This window comes from Dromiciops gliroides, chromosome 6, assembly GCF_019393635.1.
Source record: "Dromiciops gliroides isolate mDroGli1 chromosome 6, mDroGli1.pri, whole genome shotgun sequence".
NCBI lineage: Eukaryota > Metazoa > Chordata > Mammalia > Microbiotheria > Microbiotheriidae > Dromiciops > Dromiciops gliroides.
The window spans coordinates 230,005,301-230,015,925 of NC_057866.1; the positions used below are offsets into that span (position 1 = coordinate 230,005,301).

The 10,625-nt window shown below is 40.5% G+C and overlaps 1 pseudogene; it reads left to right on the forward strand.

Moving 5' to 3' along the window:
* The first annotated feature begins 7,747 nt into the window (after positions 1-7,747).
* LOC122731537 lies at positions 7,748-10,288 on the forward strand (annotated as a pseudogene).
* Positions 10,289-10,625: the final 337 nt, after the last annotated feature.

Genomic DNA, 10,625 nt, shown 5'->3' on the forward strand with positions numbered 1-10,625 from the left:
TCACCAGTTTCTTAAATGTTAAATCAGTCTTAATTCTATTTAATCTCCAAAGGTCTTGACACTGTTTTTCTCTCACTCCTGGACACTCTCTTCTCTTGACTTCTGTGACTTTGATTTTTCTCATAACTGATTTTTCTTAATAACATTGGCTAAATTATCATCATCCCTCTCCCATCCTGTTAATATGCCTCAGAACTCAGTCCTGGGCCTGGATCTCCTTTACTGCTATACTCTCTCATAAATCCCATCACTTCTCTATGGAAATGACTCCCAACTATATATGTTGTTCATTCATTTCAATAGTGTCCAACTCTTCATGACCCCATTTGGGGTTTTCTTGGCAAACATACTGGAGTTGTTTGCCATTTCTTTCTCCAATTCATTTTACAGATGAGGAAACTGAGGCAAACAGGGTTAAGTGACTTACCCAGGGTCACATAGGTAGTGTCTAAATCCAGATTTGAACTCAGGTCTTCCTGACTTTGGAACTGGTGCTCTATCCACTGTACAACTTAGCTCAAGCATAGATAAACCAGTTCTAATTTCTTTTCTGATCTTTAGTCATACATCATCCCAACTCTTATTTGGCCCCACCCTACTACTGGGTCATTGCTTGAATGTATTTCTAAGAATAAACAATTTTTTAAATTCTGGAAACTTCTAACAAAAGAATCCATAATTCTCACTCTCTCCTTTTTTCTCTGATCAAAGTCCCCAACTATAGATAGTACTCTGTGTGTGTATGTGTGTGTGTGTGTGTGTGTGTGTGTATGTGTGTGTGATGTGTCTCAACCCTCTCCTTTCCTCTCCTTTCCTTGGATGCCCCCCTTAACTGCCTCATTCAAACTGCATTCCAAATAAGTACACCCAGATTACAAATGCCTGTGGTTAATGCCATTTATAAAATCAAAGTAAACATTTAAAACAAAGGAAGGTAAACAAACTTTTAAGAAACATATTTTCCCATGCTGAAGGGAAAAAATAGGCTCCAATGATGGGAGCACAATGGTAGAAAAGAAATAATTATTGCCAGGGCATGGAGGGGATGGGGGCAGGGGAGCTGATGTGTCAGTAATCTGAGAAATGTTTTTTTCAGTGACACGACATCTGCCCCAACATACTTTGTGCAAAATCATCCCCAAAACACTGGCTCCTAGAATCCTAGTCATCATTTTTTTTTATTGCTTCTAATCTTTCAGCTGGACAAGGAACTCTCATCCTCCAGTTTGGGGTCTTCAGGAGTTGCATTGCCCACCAGTTTTAGCTCTTCCTTCAACTTTCTAAAAGCACTGTGCTCTTGAACTTATGTGAGAGGCACCCTATCTAATTCAACCAAGGAACATACTTGAACTTCACAAAGGAATAACTGGGCATAGATACTTTTAGTTAGCTAAAACCTTATTATCTTCTTTTTTATAATTATATTCTCGCCTTTTTGGTTTAGAAGGTTGATCAAAGACCAGTTTCCTTACATAGACACCCATATGAACCAATGCCTATACCTGGAATATACTTCCTCCTGATTGCTACCACTCAGTGTCTCGGGATCTTAAAGGTTCGGGTTACTTCAATGATGGAGACTTTTCTGATTCTCCTAGTTTTTTGTATGTGCTTTCTCTTCAATTTTCCTTGCTATACTCACTCCCAGTAGAATGTAAGCTCTCTGTGGTCAGGGATTGTTTCATTTTTAACTTTAAAACCCCAGGGCCTATGGCAATCCCTTGTACATAGCAGGTAATCAATAAACATTTCTTGAATTATAGAATCAGGGATTCTTCCTATGTAGAAAACAATAGTAAACTTTAAAACAATGACTAATCTGAGAATAAATTGTTAACCCAATGTAAAGTGGAAATCTTTATAAATAGGATTTAGAAATTTTGAGAGAACCAATAATTTACAATTCATGTACTTTTCAATATCCATTATTCCCCGTTGTGTGGACTTAGACTTGATAAGAATTTATTGAGCACCTGTTGTGGGACAGAAATTTTATTAAATCTTGAGAATACAAATTCTTCATAATCTTTGAAAACATCTTTCTGCAAGATGAAAATGATTCAGAAATGCATAACTCCTCATTATCCTCTGCCCCTGGGAAACCTCATTCCCTCTGGTTGGAAAATTTGGCAGAGGGACATCTGGGATTTCCTCCCAGACCATCCTTCATTTAAGGATGGTGCTTAGAGAGTTTTCATCATTTGCTACCTGGCTATTTCCCTAGGCTTCAATATTTCTAGAAACTCATCATTCTTCAAGATGAAATTGACTCAGAAACTCACACCTCCTCAGATCCTTTCCTACCCTTGTCCATGACTTCATTTCCCTCACCCTCAAGTAACCTCCCCTCCTCCACCCCATACTTTTCAGCTTCTTTCTATGTGTTTCTTTCACCCATCAGATTGTGAGCTCCTTGAAGGTAGGGGCCATGTTATGCCTTTTTTTTATAACCCCAACACTTAGCACAGTGCCTGGCACATAGTAGGTGCTTAATAAATTTTTACTTAAACTATGATAAACCTGAAATAGTCTTTGTTCTTCAGAAGCTTACATTATGTTGAGAGAACTAAGATGAAGAGAAAAATGTTTTCAGGGCAGGGAAAATATAAGCTTTTTGTATAAGATTCTATGCTCTGTTGTTGTTCAATTGTTTCAGTCATGTCCAAGTCTTCATGACCCCATTTGGGGTTTTCTTGACAAAGATACTGGAGTGGTTTACCATTTCCTTCTCCAGCTCATTTTATAGATGAGGAAACTAAGGCAAACTAGATGACTTGCCCAGGGTCACACAGCTACTAAGTGTCTGAGGTCAGATTTGAATTAAGGTCTTCCTGACTCCAGACCCAGTGTTTTATCCACTGTGCCACCTACTTGCCTTTATGAGAATTTACTTAGAAAACTCCATAGATTCTATTTAATAAATTAACTGAAGTAACTAGTAACTTCAGTAAAAAAGCTATACAAAAATCATTACCTTTTCTGTATATGGCAAACAAAATTCAGCAGGAACAGATAGGAAAATAAATGTCATTCACTCTAAATTTCATATGAATGAATGAATAGAATTTATTAATCACTTGTTGTGTTACAGGCATTTCTTCAAACAGTAAAAAAGAAGCAAAGTAATGAAAAGTGGAAATTACCTATAGTAAAGAGGGATAGAATTATAAAATTTTAGAATGAAAAGTCACCATTAAAATCAGTTGCTCTATCTCATTTTCCAGAAAAAGAAATAGAAAGAAATATATATAGTCATTTACCAATTGGAATGCCATTGCTCTGTAGCTGGGAAGAATTTCAGTCCCAATGCCCAGTTGAGTAAACAGAGGTCTAGGATGATTAATTAACTTACCCAAAGTCATACAAGTCATACAAGTAGTAAGCATTAGAGATTTAAATACATATCTCTTCACTCTAAATTCAGAGGTTTTTTTTTCTAAAGTATTCCTGATGATCTCAAGCATGGATGTTTAGTAAATGTTTAACAAGTGACTCTCCAAAATAAAAATTTACACACAACTGTCTGGAGAGTTCCTACCAGGAAGATTTTGATTATAGATGGACTGTGCTTCTGGCTTTTATGGAGAAGCTAAATGTGTGTGTGTGTGTGTGTGTGTGTGTGTATGTGTGCGCGCCCATTCTTCCCTTTTTGAACCAACTCTGATGACAGTGAGGTTTAAGCATTGCCCCCACAACCACACCCATTTCCCCTCTGTTTTAAAAACTCGTCTTTGCATATCTCTTTTATGTGAGATAATTTTCACCATTGTTTATCTCCCTCACCCTTCTTGCAGTGCATCCCTCTTTCTCACCCTTTCATTTTTTGAGATCATCCCCACATAATTGATTGATACCTGTTCCCTCTTTCCAGGAATACTGCTTCTAACTGCCTTAATAATAATAAAGATTCCAAAAATTACATGTATCATCTTCTCATAAAGAGATGTCAACAGTCTAACTTTATTGAGTGCCTTATGATTTCTCTTTCATATTACCTTTTTATGATTCTCTTGATTCCTATATTTGAATGCTAAATTTTCTACTCATCTCTGGTCTTTGCATCAGGAATGCTTGAAAATCCTCTATTTCATTAAATATCCAATTCACCCTGAAGCATTGTACTCAGTTTTTCTGAGTAGATTATTTTTGGTTGCATTCTTGCACATTTGCCTTCCAGAATATCATATTCCAAGTGTTCTTTTCTTTTATTGTGGAAAGTACTAAACCTTGTGTGAATCTTACTGTAGCTCCATATTTCAATTGTTTCTTTCTGACTGCTTGCAGTACTTTCTCTTTGACATGGGAGCTCTGGAATTTGGCTATAATATTCCTGGGAGTTTTCATTTTGGAATCTCAGGAGGTGACCAGTATATTCTATTTTATTCTCTGGTTCTAAGATATGAGGGCAATTTCCTCTATAATTTCTTGAAATATGATGTCTAAATGATCCAAGATAGAGTTGGAGGCAGAGAGAAGCAAGGAAGTTGCCTGAACTCTCCCAAATTTCCCTCAAAAACAATATTAAATCAAGCCTCTAAAAGGATTCTGAAACTACAGAACCTAAAAAAAGACACACACAATCTTCCAACTTGAGATCATTTAGAAGACTTCAGGAAAGGTTGGTTTCACTTGGGCAAAAGGGGAGTGCAGAGCAGCTCAGACAGCCCAGCAGAGCATGGAGGGGGTCTGGGCAAGTCAGCAGGAAACTCTTGGCTACAGCAGAGCAACTGAGGACCCTTGATCCTGTCTCAGAAAGCTAGTGGCATAGCAGGCCAGTTGTGAGATCCACCAGCACAAGCTGAGAGGGCAGGCTGCCAGGTGGAGGGCCACCTACAGGACAGGCATGACTGCACCTGGCCATCCCAGTGCCTGGAGCAAGCACAAGGAGCAAGCACAGGGAGGTGAGAAATCCAAAAGTCATAGAGGCCTCAGAGTAGAAAGCCAGTGAAACAGTCACTTTCCCCCAACATAATATGCTTGAAACAGTGACCTTTGGGCTCTAGGAACAGACTTCAACTTTAAAATATAAGCTACAATATGAGGAAGAAACAAAAAAGAGCTCTTACCATTGAGAGCTTCTGTGTCTATAGGGAAGGGCTAAAAACAAACTGAGATGAGGACAATACTCTCAAATTTCCTACATGTGAAGCATGAAGAGGGAAGATGAATTGGTCTCAAGACCAAAGAGTCTTCTAGAAAGACCTCAAAAAGGATTTTAAAAATCAATTGAGAATAAACAAAAGTTGAGAACTATCTTTACATGTAACAGAAAAAATAAAATACCTTATACATAAAAAAAATCAATTGAGAGAGGTAGAAGAAAAAAATGGGGAGAGAAATAAAAGCAACACAAGAAAATTATGAAAAAAGAATCAGCAGCTTGGAAAAGGAAGTACAAACAATCAACAGCTTGGAAAAAGAAGCACAAAGAGTCAAAAGCTTAGAAAAGGAAGCACAATGATTGACTGAAGAAAAGAATTCTTTAAAAAATTAATCTGACCAAATGGAAAAGGAGATGTAAAGGCTTATTGAAGAAAACAATGCCTTAAAAACTTGAATTGGACAGATGAAAGCTAATGACTCCATGAGACACCAGGAATCAGTCAAGCAGAATCAAAAGAATGAAAAAGTAGAAGAAAATGTGAAATACCTCATTGGAAAGACAACTGACCTGGAAAATAGATCCAAGGGAGACAATTTGAGAATTTTTGGATTACCTGAAAGCCATGATCAGAAAAAGAGCCTAGACAACATATTCCAGGAAATTAACAAGGAGAATGGCCCTGATATTGTAGAATCAGAGGATAAAATCATCATTGAAAGAATCCACCAATCACCTCCTAAAAGAGACTCCAAAATGAAAACTCCAAGGAATATTGTAGCCAAATTACAGAATTATCAGGTGAAGGAGAAAATACTCCAAGCAGCAAGAAAGAAGCAATTTAAATATCATGGAGCCACAGTCAGGAATTCACAGGACCTGGCAGCTTCAACATTAAAAGGAACGCAAGGCTTAGAATATGATATTCTGGAAGGCAAAGGAACCAGGAATGCAACCAAGAATAAATGACCCAGCAAAACAGATCATTCTCTTTCAGATGAAAAGATGGACATTCAATGAAATAGGGAACTTTCAAGGTTTCCTGATGAAAAGACCAGGACTGAATAGAAAATTTGATCTTAGCATACGAGACTCAAGAGAAGTTTAAAAACGTAAACAGGGGAGGGGCAGCTAGGTGGCACAGTGGATAGAGGAGCGGCTCTGGAGTCAGGAGGACCTGAGTTCAAATCTGGCCTCAGACACTTGACACATACTAGCTGTGTGACCCTGTGAAAGTCATTTAACCCCAATTGCTTCACCAATAAATAAATAAATAAACAGATAAATAGATCAATGAATAAATGAATGAATAAGATAAACAGAGAAAAAATGCTATTCAATAAGGTTAAACTATTTACATCCCTACATGGGAAGATAATACTTATAAATCTTGAGAACTGTATATCTATTTGGGCAGTCAGAAGGAATATAGACAGAGGGTATAAATAGAAATTTGTCTTTGATGTGATGATATAAAGAAAATTAAGGGGTGTAAAAAGGAGTTTATGGGGAGAAGAGGAAAGGGGAGGTGGAATGGGGTGAATTACATCATATGAAGGAAGAGGTACAAAAACCCTATTACAATAGAGGGAAAGAAGGGAGGGGTGAGCATTGTTTCAACCTTACTCTCATCAGATTTGGTTCAAAGAGGGAATAACATATACATTCATTTGGATAAAGAAATTTAGCTTATTCTTTAGAGAAGTAAAAGGGTAAGGGGGAAAGAGGGGCACTGATAGAAGGGAAATCAGATTGGGCAAGGCAGAGGTAAGAAGCAAAATGTTGGTGAGGAGGAATAGGGTGAAAGAAGGGGAAAAAGTAAAAAGGGGGGTAAATAGAATGGTGGGAAATAGACAGTAATAATAACTGTGAATGTGAATGGAATGAACTCTGTCATAAAACAGAAGTGAATAGCAGAGTGGATTAAAAACCAGAATACTACAATATGCTGTATATAAGAAACACATTTTAAGCAGAGAGATACACATAGAGTAAAGCTAAAAGGCTGGAGCAGAATATACTATGGTTCAGCTGAAATAAAAAAAACAGGGGTAGCAATCCTTACCTCAGACAAAGGCAAAAATAGATCTCATTAAAAGATATAAGGAAGGAAACTACATCTTGCTAAAAGGTACTATAGATAAAGAAGTAATATCAATACTAAACATGTATACACCAAGTGGTATAGCATCCAAATTCTTAGAGAAGTTAAATGAGCTACAAGAAGAAATAGACAGCAAAATTATACTAGTGGGGGATCTGAATTTTTCCCTCTCAGAATTAGAGAAATCTAGTCACAAATAAATAAGGAAGGAGTTAAAGAGGTGAATAAATGTTAGAAAAGTTAGGTGTGGTAGATATCTAGAAAAAATGGAATGGGGATAGAAAGGAATATACCACTTTCTCAGTGGTACATGGCACACACTCAAAAACTGATCATGTATTAGGGCACAAAAACATCATAGTCAAATGTAGAAAGGAAGAAATAGTAAATGCAACCTTCTCAGATCATGATACAATAAAAATTACATGTAATAAAGGGCCATTGAAAGGTAGACTGAAAATTACCTCGAAACAAAATAATCTCATTCTAAAGAATCCCCCGGCTGCGGCCCGCACCCCTCCCCTCCCGGCCCCGCCGCCGCCATGCTCGACTTCTTCACCATCTTCTCCAAGGGCGGGCTCATTCTCTGGTGCTTCCAGGGCGTGAGCGACTCGTGCACCCGGCCCATCAACGCGCTGATACGCTCCGTGCTGCTGCAGGAGCGGGCAGGCAACAACTCATTTAACCATGAGGCGCTCACACTCAAGTACAAGCTGGACAACCAGTTTGAGCTGGTGTTTGTGGTTGGTTTTCAGAAGATCTTAACGCTAACTTACTTATGTAGACAAATTGATAGATGATGTGCACCGGCTGTTCTGGGACAAGTATCGCACAGAAATCCAACAACACAATGCCCTGAGTCTACTAAATGGCACCTTTGATTTCCACAGTGACTTCATGCATCTCCTTCGGGAAGCAGAGGAGAGCAGTAAGATCCGTGCTCCCACTGTCATGAAGAAGTTTGAAGATTCTGAAAAGGCCAAGAAAACTGTGAGGTCCATGATTGAGATACGTGGGGAGAAGCCCAAGGAGAAAGCTAAGAGCAACAAGAAAAATAAAGGGTTCCTGAAGGCTCCTCACCTGCCAGCAAAGGGGCCCCTACAGGAAAGCCTGATCTCCCAACTGGCCCGGGAGATGGGGTGGAACTGTCCAAAGAAGAGCTGATGCGCAAGAAGTGGGAGGAATTCATGCAGAAGCATGGGAGAGGTGTGGAGAAGTCCAGCAAGTCCTCAAAGTCAGATGCACCAAAGGAGAAAGGCAAAAAGGTGCCTCGGGTATGGGCTCTGGGTGGCTGTGCCAACAAAGAAGTCTTGGATTATAGCCCACCTACCACCAACGGAACCCCTGAGATCACCTTGCAAGAGGACATCAACCTGATCCAAGGAACTCAGGCAGGGGGGCAGCTTCAAGATCTAGATTGCAGCAGCTCAGATGATGAGGGAGTTGCTCAGAACTCAGCCAAACCCAGTGCTACAAAGGGAGCCCTGGGAGGCATGTTTGGGATGCTGAAAGGGTTGGTTGGCTCTAAGAGTCTAAGTCGTGAAGACATGGAATCTGTGCTGGACAAAATGCGAGACCACCTAATTGCTAAGAATGTGGCTGCAGACATCGCTCTCCAGCTCTGTGAATCTGTTGCCAACAAGCTGGAGGGGAAGGTGATGGGCACATTTAGCACTGTGACTTCAACAGTAAAGCAGGCACTACAGGAGTCATTGGTACAGATCTTGCAGCCCCAGAGGCGTGTGGACATGCTCTGAGATATCATGGATGCTCAGCGCCGTCAGCGGCCTTATGTTGTTACTTTCTGTGGGGTCAATGGAATGGGCAAGTCCACAAATCTTGCTAAGATCTCCTTTTGGCTGTTGGAGAATAACTTCAGTGTCCTCATTGCTGCCTGTAACACATTTCGGGCAGGGGCAATAAAGCAGCTGCACACCCACACAGGCGTTTCAGTGCTCTGCACCCTCCAGAGAACCATGGAGGCCGAACCATTGTGCACCTGTTTGAGAAGGGCTATGGCAAGGATGCTGCTGGCATTGCCATGGAGGCCATTTCTTTTGCTTGGAATCAAGCCTTTGATGTGGTGTTGGTGGATACAGCTGGCTGAATGCAAGACAATGCTCCCTTGATGACTGCTCTGGCCAAACTCATTGCTGTCAACACACCCGACCTGGTGCTGTTTGTTGGGGAGGCCTTGGTGGGAAATGAAGCTGTAGATCAGATGGTAAAATTCAATAAAGCTCTGGCTGATCACTCTATGGCTCAAACACCCCAGCTCATTGATAGCATTTGTGATGAAATAATGGGATTTTAGCAGATACTCAAAGACCCACCTGTACATTAAACTATACTGATTGAATCAAGTGAGAGTGATTGACTGCTGATTAAGCCTACTTCAAGTTAATTGGATTGTATCAAGTTAATTGGATTGTAATCACACCTGGCTATCCCTTAAGAAGGTATTGTTCTCAGAAACTAGACTGTGAACTCAACTTGAGAACACCTTCAAAGACAATGGATTTGGATGATGCCAGCCAATCACCTTGAAGCAGGGTGTAAGGACCGCCTCTGTTCCAGATGTATAAAAAAGCTTCAACAAAAAGCTTGCAAAAGGGTGTTCCTGATTAAAGCAGGCTCGTGGAGGAGGACTTCAGGAAGAACCCAACCAGGCTGGAACTCTAGGCTAGACTGGAGCTGAAGCTTCTGATTTAAGGTGACCACAATTTAGATTTTAAACATCACACATTATTCTCACCAAATTTGATACCATTGATGACAAGGTGGGTGCTGCCATTTCTATGACATACATCACAAGCAAGCCCATTGTCTTTGTTGGGACCAGCCAGACCTATAGTGACCTGCATAGCCTCAATGCCAAGGCTGTGGTGGCTGCCCTCATGAAGGCCTGACTTGGTGCAGCACCCCATACCAACCAAATCACTGCTTTCCCCTGCCCTTTCCACCCCTGTGTCAAGAATGTTCTTTGGAGTATGAGATCAGCTTGTCGTGAATGTATTGCAAACACAGAATAAAGGGAGCTCCAGGGGCTTGCAATTTTCTCAGAACCTTGTCCCAGCCAGCATCCCCACCCAACCTAGATTCTTCATCTGCAAGGAGGGCCCAATCATGTTTCAATCACTGCCCATTGACCCTCAGCACAGCCCTGTGGTCCTCCCCTACCCAACTCAGGGGTCCCCTTCACTCTGCCTATACTGTACTGTCTCATTACAGCTTTGACCAATGGCTGGAAGACCCTGACACCAGAGCTTTCTATTTGACCACACTGTGAGTGTGGTCCAAGGGACCTCTGTGCCTAATAAGCAGCTTCAGATTCAGGCTTGATTTGGGACTTCTACCAAAGCAGCCCTAGGTCTTGATTTGGCACTAATCACTGAGACATCCATGGCTTTCATTCCCTAT